We start from the raw sequence: 13907 nt of genomic DNA, 5'->3' as shown, positions 1-13907 counted from the left end.
AGTTATAAATGGTTACATAAAATACAGGAATACTATCTGTTGAAGAAGTTTATGGTTTTTATAGTCAATGTATGTATTCAAATTATAAATGTTTCTGCATAATCTCTGACCCAACAATACCATTCCATGCCACTCCAAGAATTCTTCCGTCAAAAGTAAAAGCTCCAGCACATAAAGACATGAACCTCTATGTCCATTACCACATTTCTTGAAATCATAAAACTGTTTGGAACTTAATAAATGTTTATCAGTGGGTTTTGGCTGAATTGAAATTATGGCTCACTCATAGTACACATTACTGGGCATCTACTAAAGGTAATATGGTAGTGATATATGCTAGATATCATTAATATAATAGAAACACAATGTACTAAAAGTGTTTTGCAACTAAAAATCACTATACATTGTATGCCTTTAAAAAGGAATGAAATGCTGATACATGCTATAACATGGATGGACTTTGAAAACTTTATGTTAAGTGAAAGAAACCAGACACAAAAGGACAAATATTGTATGATTCCACTTATATGAGGTAGTTAGAATAGGTAAATTATAAACCCAGAAAATAGAATAGAGTTAACCAGAGGCTAAGGGGAGGGGAGAAATAAGGGGTTATTGTTTAGTGAGTACAGTTTCTGTTTGGGATAATAAGAAAGGTCTTAAAATGGATAATGGTAATGGTTGCTCAACATTGTGAATGTACTTAATACCAATAAATGATACACTTAAAAATGGTTAAAATGGTAAATTTTACATTATGGGACATTTTACCAAAATAAAAATATACTATAAAATAAAGTAAAAATTTACCTCATACTAGGCGTATTATGAAGTTTGCATAAAATTGCACTTATTTTAGGAGCTTATATGGTTATTATCATATTTGGGGACATGTAAAGAAAGCAACAGCTTAAGTAGTCATCTTGAGTTCTTTCTCTCCATCTTTCCAACCTGGTTTTTTCTAGATTAATGGTTTTGTCATGCCTCTCTTTGAATACTAGCATCAGTAGGAATGCTAGCTAGTACTGGTTTCCTTAAGTATCAGCTAAAAAATTTAATGTATTTTTATGCTGGTAATTGTTTTAGAACCTGGGAGGGATGTCATTGTTTTCTTAACTTGGCAAAAGCAAATATATTACTGTAGACAGCATTACTAGAAAGAAATAGTAACTTTGAAGTAGACATATGTCCATCCTAAGAAAACTGAATATATTTCAAAGTAGACCACACCACTCAACTGCTGGCAATGTTCTTCTACATACTTGGCAGTATAGTACTCTAAGTCTGAGAACTGTTTCTTTTTTGTAAAAATGGTTTTGATTGGAAAAACCTGAATAAATCATTTGGAATGTGTAACGTTTAGAGCTCCTTCTGGGATTCCTTGAATCAAGGAAATCAATGAATCAAGATTCTTTGATTCACTCTTCTCCTTGGCACTTGCTTCCTAGTCATCTCAGCAGCCTTTGTGCCAGTGCTAATGAAGAGCTCCCATTTTAGGTCCTAAAGCAGGGAGAACAATAAAAGGACAACCTCATTTCAAGTACCAGAAATGTCTGGGCTATAAAGGACACACATATTGTCAAAGTAAGCACAGAGTGGGGTGACATCACCAAGGTCATTCCTGGCTCCGCGCTCCCCCGAGGAGGAACAACTAACAATTATTTGGAAACAGGACACTATTTGAGAGGATCCTAGAACATAGAGGTGAGGCTGAAGCACCCCCGTGTACTACAGAGACCAAGACAGACTGCATTAGAAGGGTGAGAGAAGGAGCTACACGTTGACCACATTGCCCCTCCCCCAGGCCAGTGGAGCACCATGGGTGAGGTCTCCCATGAACCTCTGGTTCCTCCAGTAGGAGAAGAGAACTGGGGGACAGCAAGCACCACCACTAGCATTGGGGTTGCTTTGTGGGAGCCACTGCTCTAATCTGCTCCACTGGGATTGCAGGGGAATCTGCAGGGTTTGACCACTAAAAGTTGGACTGTGATGAAGGGGGAAGGGGCATGCAACAGCCAGCACATGGATTGTGACAGATGGAATTCATACTTGCAGTGCCCAAGTAGTGATCACAACTGGCATCTTTGCTTATCTACAGAGCCAGGTTGGTGGGGCACTACAACCAGGGAACTCAGCAGGGTACAGATCCACCTGATACGCATCTGGCCCTTGAGCCTGGTTTGCCCATACACAGGGAAAGAGCAGAGTCACAGCCCACCCACTGTGGAGAGTGTCTTCTGGCCATCTGACCAAAAGGGCTGGCAATAAATCCTGGAAGCTATTTGGCCCAGTCGTGCTCCAGCCGCTCCAGCCAAGAGGCAGGCAGCCAGAGCTCATCACTGGCTCTGGTACAAAAAAGAGCCAGTACCAGGTGTGGAGGGATCCTGTATCATGCACAGGCAGAGAGATTAATTCATATCCAAGGCTGAGAGTAGCTCCCAGCTCCTCCCAACTGGGGAGCCTGTTTGAGAAATTAAGAGTAGCCTGCAGTGGCCCGTCCTCATCCCACCCAGGCAAAGGAACTGGGACTAGCCCCATCCCATCTGCTGTGGATGTGCTGTGGCCCATCTGACTAGAAGGATTGGTGACAACTCCTAGAAACTGTGCGGCCCAGCAGTGCTCAAGCCTAGAGAAGGGTAGGCAGAGCTGATAGTCTGCAAAGCAAAGCCAGTGGCCTTGTTCAGACACAGAACGTAGGGTGTGGATCAGCTTGAGTTAAGACAACAAAGAGCTTTACTGGCTTTAGAGCTGCTTCTCCTGCTGCACCCAGGCAGGAAATCTAATTCATAGCCCTACTCATCACTGAATACAGCCTTCAGCATGTCCAACTGGGGAACCTAACCAGAGAGCATGGGAAGTTGTACAGCCATTAAACAGCCCTAGATACAGTGGCACTTGAACAGACAGCACAGCCTGTGGCCTCCCCCATCTGCAGGGCAAAACCAGTGTCCTCACCTGACCAGGGAATTAAGTGCACACTCTGGCCTGATTTGGGTTCCCAAACAATGAACTATACAGGCTCTGGGTCCTGTCCAGAGCCAGGTCCTATACAGGCTCTGATTCTCTGCCACGAAACTAATTCCTAGCCCTATCTACTACTACTACTGAATATAATACCCAGTAAAGTCTGGAGGAAGAGCCCAATTACTCAAATATGCGGATACCAATGTAAGGAATCAAGGATCACAAAAATTAGGCAAATATGACACCACCAAAGGAAAGTCATAAAACTCCAATAACTGACCTTAAAAAAATGAAGATCTGTGAACTGTCAAAGAATTCAGAATAATCCTCCTAAGGAAGTTTAGTGAACTACAAGAAAGCACAGACAACTAAGTGAAATTAGGAAAACAATGCATGAACAAGACAAGAAGTTTGACAAGGAAATAGCAACATCAAAAAAACAGGAACACTAGATTTTAAAAATACAATAACTGAACTGAAGAATTCAATAGAAAGTTTCAAAGGTGGATTCGACCATGCAGAAGAAAGAATCAGCAAACTGGAGGACAGGACATTAGAAATTACCCAGTGAAAGGAACAAAAAGGAAAAGAATAAAAAGAGTGAAGAAAGCCTATGGAAATTATGGGACACAATAAACTAAACAATGTTCATGTTATGGGAATTCCAGAAGAAGAAAAGAGAGAGAGAAAGGGGAAGAAAGTATATTTAAAGCAATAATGGATGAAACCTTCCCAAACCTAGGATGAGAAATGGACATCCAGATCCGTGAAGCCCAATCAAGCCCAAATAGGTTGAACTCAAATAGGGCTACACTGAGACACATTGCAATTAAATCGTCAAAAGTCAAAAACAAAGAAAGAATTTTAAGACCAGCAAGAGAAAAGAGAGAAGTTACATACAAGGGAACCCTGGGATAATTGGATATTCACATGTAAAAGAATGAAATTGGACCAATATCTTATACCACTCACAAAACTAACTTGAATTGGATTAAAGACTCAAATGTAAGACCTGAAACTATGCAACTGCCAGAAGAAAACATAGGAATAAAGCTCATTACATGGGTTTGGTAATGACTTTTTGGATATGACACTGAAAACACAAACGACAAAATAAAAAATAAACAAATGGAACTACATCAAACTAAAAAGCTTCTGCACAGCAAAGAAAAACAAAAACCAAAAAAAAATCAACAAAGTGATTGAAAAGACAAACTATAGAATGGGAAAAAAATATTTGTAAACCATATATCTGATAAGGGTTAATGTCCAAAATAAATTAAAAATTCATACAAATAAATAGCAAAAAAAAAAAATTACCCAATTAAAAAATGAGCAAAGGACCTGAATAGACATTTCTCCAAAGAAGACACACAAAAAGCCAACAGGTACATGAAAAGATGCTCAATACCACTAGTCATCAGGGAAATGCACATTAAAACCACACTGAGATATTACCTCACACCTGTTAGAATAGTCATCCTATTCTCCAACAGTCAGTGGAGAAAAAGGAACCCTTGTGCTGTTGGTGGGATTATAAATTGGTAAAGCCAGTATGGAAAACAGTATGGAGGATCCTCAAAGATTAAGACTAGAACTACATATATCTAGCAACTCCAATTCTGGGAATATACCCAAAGAAAATGAAAACACTAACTCAAAAAGATATCTGCACCCCCATGTTCATAGCAGCATTATTTATAATAGCCAAGACATGGAAACAACCTAAGTGCCCATTGATGGACAAATGGGTAAAGAGGTTGTTTTATATATTTATAGATATATACATATCATATGTATGTACACACACACACTGAAATATTATTCATCTATAAGAAAACAAAGAAATGCTACCATTTGAGACAACAGAAATGGACCTTGAAGGCTTTATGCTAAGTTAAATAAGTCAGAGAAAGAAAGACAAAACTATATGATCTCACTTATATGTGGAACCTAAAAAAAAGAGAAAACAATCATAGAAAAAGAGATCAGACCTGTGGTTACAGGAGACAGAGGGTCAGCGGAGGGGAAATTGGAGGAAGATGGTCAAAGGTACAAGCTTCCAATTGTAAGATAAATACATACTATGGACATAATGTACAACACGATGACTATAACTAACACTGACGTGTGATATATAGAAAAATCATTAAGAATAAATTCTAAGCATTCTCTTCACAAAAAAGTATTATTTGATCTCATTTATATAAATTTCTATGTTTGTGTGAGAGAGAAGGACAGAATACAAAAATGCAAAAAGTAAAGTTGTAAAGTACGAAGCTGCTTAGGTTTATATCTCAATCTATAACATAACAATTTGTTTAATTTTAATAGGTACAAAAATAAATATTAAGCATAGAACAAGGAAAAAGAAAAACTGTGCCCAGTGTAGATGTCCTTAAAGCATTTGCAAAGGAGGGCTTTATTAGGTCCGTAATCACCTGCAATTACAGGCAAAATTCTATGTGTGTGTGTTGTGTATGTACTTGGGGAGTGGATGCATAGCCTTTATTGAATTATTAAAGGGGATGTTATGACCCAAAAGTTTAAAAAGCACTGGAAAGCCTTTTCACAAAACAATTTTAAACTACTCTGATTATGTTTTTATAGTTTTCCTTCACTCGTTAACACTTCAAAGAACAGCATGTTAATGTGGAAAGAATCTCTGCCATTTAGGTAAGATATCTGAGTCTCAGTGTAAAATTAGCATATAGTAGAAGGATGAAATTATATACCATAGATGAAAGTACCTCGCAGAGTGCTTTAAAACTAGTACTTATTTATGCAAGACATCTTCCCCTGCTTACTTATTTTCAGTAGAATGAAAGCATACTGAAAGCTGGTACAATGTCTTCTTTAAAGTTTTGTTTTGTAACGCTTACTATGCTGTTTGATGCGGATGAGCCAATATCCACTTAAGGGCATGTAAGCTCACAATAACTTCTGTTGAATATAACTGTTTGAATGTACTTTCACTATATTATTATATAGGGATTTTAAACTAAAATGTACTTGCACACATTATTTAGAGCCTAACTTGGATATTAGAGTAGGTGGGTATACACCCCTGGAAAATAATAGCTAATTTCTTCACTAAAATCAAATTGCTGAACATCTACTTTGCATATACATAGCTAGGCACTGTATTATGAGTTGCAGGTAATAAAAAGTTGTTAGTCAAAGACTCTGCTCTCTAGGGTTATTTTAGAACAGCAAATCATGTTCAAACTAAAGGACATACCAAAACAGAAAGTGCCATAGGAATTTAGACAAGGGAGAAACACATCTGAAATGAGAAAGAAGGTGGGTATGGGGAAGGGTTCATGGAAGAGGCAGTGTATGATGTGAGCAAGGTTTCAACGTGTAGCAGGGTGAGTGAAAGGAACAAATGAAGACATATAGTCGTGATATCATGAGGCACAAACTACAAATAAATATCACTTGTTCTAGGCTGGTCATGAGGCAATTTAAGGGGATTAGTGAGAAACTAGATAAAGAGATATCTCTTTATATATTATTTATTAATAGTACTTTTGAACACAAGTATTTAATTTAAAAAAAAGAAAAATATGGGGATAGGAGATTAGGAGGTACAAACTATTATTATAAAATGAGCTATAAGGATATATTGCATAGCACAGAAAATATAGCCCATATTTTATAATAACTATAAATGGAGTATATGACTATAACCTTTAAAAATTGTGTCACTATATTTTACACCTGTAACTTATATAATATTACACATCAACTATACTTCAATTAAAAATGCTATTTTAGTGAATAAAACACTAAGCAGTAAAATTTTAAAAAAAGAACTTAGAAGAGAACTTAAAAATAAAGACCGAAAGAACAGGTTGAAACAGCGCAGAAATCTGGCAATTAAGAGGCCATTGATAACTTTCAAAACAGCACTTTTTCTACCCATTCTCAGTGGAGGCAAAACCTTATTAATCCTACTATTTCTTTTTCTGTTTTTCAAAATCTCAGGATAAGTCTGTTTCAATTGTAGCTAATGGCAGTAATGCAGCACCAGAAAATGCCTTTTGTAAGTAGAGGGCAACTTTGAATCCTAAATCAGTACTCAAGTCTTAAATGACTGATAACACTGTCCACCCACCAGACTAAATGTTTTTTTTATGTGATTGGAAAGCAACAGATAGATTTCAATTCTATTTTGTCAAATCTACAAAATAGTTCCTACAGTTCATTTAGCATCTAATAGCGTACATCCTTCTATTCGGTATTACTCCTCCTTAACACGGGGCAATTAATTTTTCCTTTCTCTGGGAAACGTTTTTAAAAAAGGAAATACAGTCAAAAATCAGTTTCAGTTAGGAAATCATACAACTATTTCTACCTAGGGCTTTGAATTTAGAAACTTTCCTCAGAAATTGTTTAAATAAAACGAAGTCCAAATTCAGAAATACCTTAAATTTAATTATCTTAGTTGCACTAAAATAACAAATTATATTTTCTATCTTGTTTTCTTTCTTCCCCAGAAGGTTTCTCCAACCCTAATCCATAACTTAATGCATTCATCCCACCTATAAAATCACTGGCAGGTATGATGCCAGCTTTGGTGGCTCCAGTCCCCTAATCCTGACCCATTTCTTGCCAAAGAATTCTGTTTCTTCAGAAACCAAGTAACAGACATTTCAATTTCTAACCATCATTAGCATATTTTCATGTACTAATACTCAACATAAAAACACCTTTTAAAATTACAGAAATTTTTACTGTACTTAAGATCAATTGCACTAACCTGTATTTCATAAACCTTGGGCTACTTTCTTAAAAATGAATTATTATTTTAATATGTTTTTCACTTCTTATTCAGAATAATTATTCATATAATTAAATATTTTACAATTAGGTAAGAAAGGTGGAAAATAGTTTTGCTATTCTTGTTCTTTGTTCTCTCTTCTAGTTGGTGTGCCTGAGTCAAAATTTTACAACACTGAAAATTTAATATTTCAAACCCAAACCACATTTAAAGATAATAATAACAGCAAGCCAAAAAAATCTTGGTCCAGAGGTTTGCATGGTCCGGGGAACAGTTCTTTGAGTGGGCCATTTGGAGAGGGATTTGCCCACCCCCCTCCACTCCTTCTGCCTCATATACTGAAGATAGAGACAAAGAAACCAACTCAAATCTTTCCAAAGTGTATTTATAAATAGAGAATTTGTAATCAGAAAAACAATAATGATATATAATAGAAGTAACATGATTTTTCAGAACCAGTATCTTGTTCTAAAAGCAATATTTAAAAAAGAAGGTGAGAAGGTTAGCTATAAACCCTGGCCCTCTTTTTCATTGATCTCCTATTTTGATTTGTTAAAATAAAACCCATGGCCTTTTGAGTCAAACTGTCTCTTTAATTTCAGATTTAAAGATAACAAATCTCTTTTTAAATGGAATATTGGCACACAGACACCACACAGTCTGGCTTATTGCAACTGTTCTCTGTTGGTGAAGTGGCACATTTGCAATCCCCACCATAGCAATCTTCACCATTTCACAGAATATCATTCAATTGTACATACCTAGATGGGCAACAAGAATGGGCACTTGAGCTCAGCAGCAAGGCATTTGTGGGGAAATCCTAGGTCAGAACCCCTAAAAGGGGAGACTAACTTGAGGATGCCCAAATAACCTGAGGTTTACCTTGGCCACCTCCCCTGGCTTTCTGACTGTCTGTGGGAAAAGCCTCTCTGGAAACTCTTTTGAGGTTATTGGGGGAATCCTAGGACAAACACACTGCTTGCTTTTGCAGGAGGACTTGCCCCATACCCGACCCAGCTAGGTGTCTCACAACCTAGCTGGACTAAAAAAGCTTCCAGAAAAACGGGATAGACTGACATTCGCATTTCTACTTCCACCTATTCTTATGCACATGGAGCAAAATATGTAGGTATATCCCTCTTTCTCACACCCCAACTGATTCTGCTGTCCTCGAAACCCATCTGGTAGCTGCAGTGACTACAATGAAGGGAGTTATCGGAAACCATGTTGGTACTGGGCTTAAAGGATTTTTCATGCCATGCATTTTGGGGAAGGACATAGATAATAGTCCAAACGTGGTATAAGGCAATGCCCTTTCTGGGTCCTTGAAAAATCAGTCACGGAACAGAGGTGGTGGACAGGAGCTGACAAGAGCTGGCTTGTTAATGGGCACAGCATCCCCGGGGTGGGGGGAGAAATCAATGAAATGATTGACAAGAGAAGATGGTAAATGAAGGGAGAAGTGGGGACAAGTGCTGCTGAACTCCAGGAGGTAAGTTTCTCCTCGAATTTGAGATTCTTTCTAAAGGTTCAGTATTGAAGTGGGTGTTTGACGTTGAAACGTGCAGACCCATTCTAACTGGAAAGGGAGAAGACTGAGGAAGGCAAAAGGAGAGGGAAGATTTCCGATTACTTCTCCAGGCTGCTGACAAGAACCTGCTGCTCGCAAACCAGAAATTAACCAAGCGAAGGTTGAACGTAGCAACGTAAAAGTGCAACTCAAATTATTTTACATTCTGAATCCTCTTCAATATCTAAGCGAGTGTGGCATAGCAATGGTTGATTATTTTAAGATTACAGAGGCTGACCGCCTTCTTTGTTTGCCCAGTAACACCGCTCCTCCAATAATCTCGAGCACTTGGCTGATTAACATTTCAATTCCAGTTGTTGCTCCTTTTCCCATTGCAGAAGGCGGCAGGGATATTCCCCGTCTTCCCTCTGTATTACAAAACCCATTACTAACCAAGCAGAAAGCACCGCGCAGTGTAGCCGAGGCTAAGAATAGCCGGGCTGCTTACCTTCTCCGGAGGGATCGAATCAGCGCATGTCCCCGGCGCCGGCTGCCCCGGGGCCGCAGTGCCGCCGCGCCGGGTCTGTGCGTGGTCAGCTCGGCCGGCCCCCACCCCACCTGCCAGCTGCAGCAGCTGCTCCCGCCGCCGAGCTCCGGCCGCATGAAGTCATCCCCCGCGCCGGGCCGGATCGCCACATTCCGCGCCAGCCGCGGGGGGAGAGGGACCTCTCCCGGCTGCGGGGACCGGCTCCTGGAAACTGCGCTCAATGATCGCTACCCTTCCCGGTTGTAGGGTTATTTTCTAGGAATGCTTTTACAGAAGAAGCGTCGCCGGCTGGTGGACCGAGAGAGAAGAGCCAGAGTGACTTTCTCTGCAGAGCTCCTTTCCTCTGAGCGCTCCCCTGTCACTCCCGCGGCATGGACAGCTCCATTCCGCTGTGTGGGTTTTCCACCCTCTTCATCTTCCTTATCTGTATTGTTCATTTCGCTGAATTTGAGAGTGGGATTAGCTTTTAAAATATCATTCAAACACTCCGAAAATATTTTAAATTGGCGACTAGTTTTTCTAAGCCCCTTGTAGCAAGCTCCACTTTCCCCCAACACACGCGCACACACACACACAGTTACTCGCACGTACACACCCAGCCAAACCACTCACAATTATGAAAGCTGGGACCTCTCGCCCTCTTGCCTACGTAATGGAACAGGAAACTCCCAAAGGAGTGGGGAAGTAGGACCGGCTAGCGAAAGCACTCGAGGAAAGAGAGAGGGGTCGCCCCAAGATTTTGTTGCTGTTTAGTGGTGTCCTTAGTGGACAGATGTTCCCCCTCTAACCCCCTGGCCCCACCCCAAGTGGAATGGCTGGTCTGGTGACAGCTGTAACATTTGGAAACAAAGAAGCTGAAGCCACATTAACAGATGGCTGCATCTCTTTCTTTCCCGAAGGATTTATCAGAATTGGCTTTAGGAATAATATTAGCATATACGTATATAATAAGCCCTTTCCTTCTCTCTTTAAATTGGCACCGGCTATTAACAGGTTTCTCACTCTCTCTCATCTTCCTCCCTCCCTCCCTCTCCTAAGCTGACCAGATCATCAGTTTCCGGACTTAAGGGGGAAAAAAGGCCAAGGATGTGCTCTCTTTACAGCTGAACCGGGGTTGAGCCATTCCCAAGTAGAGAGGCTCTTTGACACTAGGGTTCTCTGTGAGTGAACTTCTCACATTCAGCTTGCTTTTGGAATTGCCCATCACTAGGTCCAGGCCAGTTTTATCCTTGGATTTGTCCAGCAACCTAAACAGTATAATTGCACAAGGCCAAGGCAGTACTTTTAATCTAGGAAGAGTTCCCAACTCTCTGTTTAGCAGTTCCAAAATTAGGAGGTAGTGTAGCAAATAGTTTCAACAAGGCTCAGTAAGAATTCTTGACCCTAGAATGCGGGCTTTTTAAAAGCTGGAACAACCTAACTCATCTCTCTGAGTTTCACTTTCATAAAATTAGACCTCACCAAAGAGCAGGGGATTCTTAATATGTATCAAAGTGTATGTGGAATCTGGATGGGAATATTATATCTTTAATTTCACTAACCTCTAACTGGAATTTAGTATTTAGCATTTCCTTTAAATCTAAATGCAGACAACAAACCACAATAATATTAGGCGTACCTGTGACTATATCACCAGCAGATGTCACAGACAATTTCCTAAGGCAGTTTTTATAGATACCTCAAAGTATCACTACTCTGATGTTACAATCAAATCATCATTACTTTTTTTGTTTTATCTAATAGACTATATATATTTTAGAATGGTTTTAGATATACAGAAAAATTAAGGGGATAATACAGAGTTCTTATATATCTCATTCCCAATTTCCTCTATTATTGACACCGTACACTAGTGTGGTACCTTTTTTACAATTAATGAGCCAATATTAATACAATAATATTAACCAAAGTCTGTACTTTATTCAGATTTCCTTGGCTTTTGCCTAGTGTCCTTAATTCCATTTCAGGCTTCCATCCAGGACACCACATTACATTTAGTTATCAGGCCCCCTTAGGCTCCTCTGGGCTGTGGTAGTTTCTCAGGCTTTTCTTGTTTTTGATAACCTTGACAGTTTTTCTTTAAATTTATTTATTTTATTTATTTATTTTTGGCTGTGTTGGGTGTTCATTGCTGCGCGCGGGCTTACTCTAGTTGTGGAGAGCGGGGGTTACTCTTCGTTGCAGTGCGCGGGCCTCTCATTGCAGTGGCCTTTCTCATTGTGGAGCACAGGCTGTAGGTGCGTGGGTCTCCGTAGTTGCGGCACATGGGCTCAGTAGTTGTGGCTCACGGGCTGTAGAGCGCAAGCTCAGTAGTTGTGGCACATGTGCTTAGTTGCTCCCTGGAATGTGGGATCTTCCCAGGCCAGGGCTCGAACCCGTGTCCCCTGCATCAGCAGGTGGACTCTCAACCACTGCGCCACCAGGGAAGCCCTGACCTTGACAGTTTTGAGGAGCAGTGATCAAGTGTTTTGTAGCATACCTCACTAATGTAATCTGTCCAATGCTTTTCTCATGGTAAGACTGGGATTATGGTTTATTGGGAGGACAACCAGATAAAGTGCCTTTTTTATAACATCAGATCAAGGGTACATGCTGTCAACGTGATTTGACTGTTGATGTTGACCTTGATAACCTGGCTAAGGTAGTGTCTCAGATTTCTCCACTGTAAAGTTACTCCTCCACCCCTTCCACACTACACCTGTTGGAAGGAAGTCACTATGTGAAGCACAAACCCAAAGAGTGGAGAGTTATGCTCCACCTCCTTGAGGACAGAGTATGTACATAAAGTATTTGGAATTCTTCTGCACAGAATTGTCTATTTTCCCCTAAATATTAATTTATTCAATTATTGATATTTATTTATATCAGTATAGACTCATGGATATCTATTTTTCCTTTGCGTTATAATCCAATACTACTTTATCTTGTTGTTTGAATTGTTCCAGCTTTGGCCATTGGGAGCTTTTGCTTTTGGTGCCTGTGCTCCTTTGACATACTCCCTTTGGGGTGTGTGAGTTTGTGTGTGTGTGTGTATCTGTGTGTATATGTGTTTAGCATGCATGTTTGTGTGTGTGTTTAACACTTCCTGACTTTCTGGTACCACAAGATGCTCCAGGCTCAATTTGTGTATTTCCTGCCCCAGTCCTAGAATCAGTCATTTCTCTGAGGATCCCTGATTCCTTTTATTGGAGAGTAGTAATAGAAACTCTCCTTTTATTGGAGAGTAGTAATAGAAAGATCTGGGCTCTAGATGTGCTGTTGCTAATGGGGTATTATTTGATTAGGCTCTCTTAACTGAGAGAACAAAGAAATATATATGTATACTAACCCATGTATATACACATATCAGTAAATATTTCTATATATAAGTATCTATATCTATATTGAACTGAGTGTATACTGATGTCTGCAACTATAATCTGTTAATGCTGAGATTATTTTAGCTTTCTCCTCTTGTTTATCTGTAAATTCATACTTCAATATTGAGAAATGTGGCTACCACCATCCACCATCTATTTATTTAATTGTTCAATTTCAGTACACATGTATCAGAATTGTTAACCCATCACCCCAACATCACTATTTTTAAGTATAGTTGTTAATAGAGTCTCTGTTATATCTTGTTATTTAATGAGTTTAAATACCCATTCGTTTCTATATCACAAATTTGGTTTTTAAAATATTCTAATGACTGCATTTAAAACATAGTAACTAGTTCCTTTTGAGATTCTATGTATTCTATTTTATGAATTTAAAAGTGTTATTTTAAGACTATTTAAATGGGCTACTCCATATTGTCAAAGGGATCCACAGTAAAAAGGTTAGGATCTCAACCTCACAAAGATTACTGTCAGTTTATAATGAGATGATGTGAAATTGTCTGGTGCAAATGTTGGGAGCTCATGCTTGATAAGTGTTAGCTTTGCCCACTTGAGCAGGCTTCTTTCTCCTTTAAAGTTCTAAATACCTTGGAAGAGAGAACATGCTAAACCTTATGGTTAATAATTTATAATTTAGTGGAAGGATTTGCTAGGTATCAGTGTTGGAGGTAAAAGTCCATATAAGGTTGACGGAGGATGAGAAAAAGACAAGATGACCCT

The 13907-nt window shown here is 39.2% G+C and overlaps 1 protein-coding gene across 2 annotated transcripts in view; it reads right to left on the bottom strand.

The window, feature by feature from the left end:
• PKIA (cAMP-dependent protein kinase inhibitor alpha) overlaps positions 1-9912 on the bottom strand; it is a 95783-nt gene extending 85871 nt beyond the window's left edge. For both annotated transcript variants that reach the window (XM_059994796.1, XM_059994798.1), the window contains exon 1: positions 9769-9912. The gene's annotated coding sequence lies outside the window, so the exon portion shown is untranslated. The remainder of the gene's footprint in view (positions 1-9768) is intronic.
• Positions 9913-13907: the final 3995 nt, after the last annotated feature.

This window comes from Delphinus delphis, chromosome 17, assembly GCF_949987515.2.
Source record: "Delphinus delphis chromosome 17, mDelDel1.2, whole genome shotgun sequence".
Classification (NCBI taxonomy): domain Eukaryota; kingdom Metazoa; phylum Chordata; class Mammalia; order Artiodactyla; family Delphinidae; genus Delphinus; species Delphinus delphis.
The sequence above is the reverse complement of the archived record's forward strand: the minus strand, read 5'-3'. Positions and strand labels throughout refer to the sequence as shown.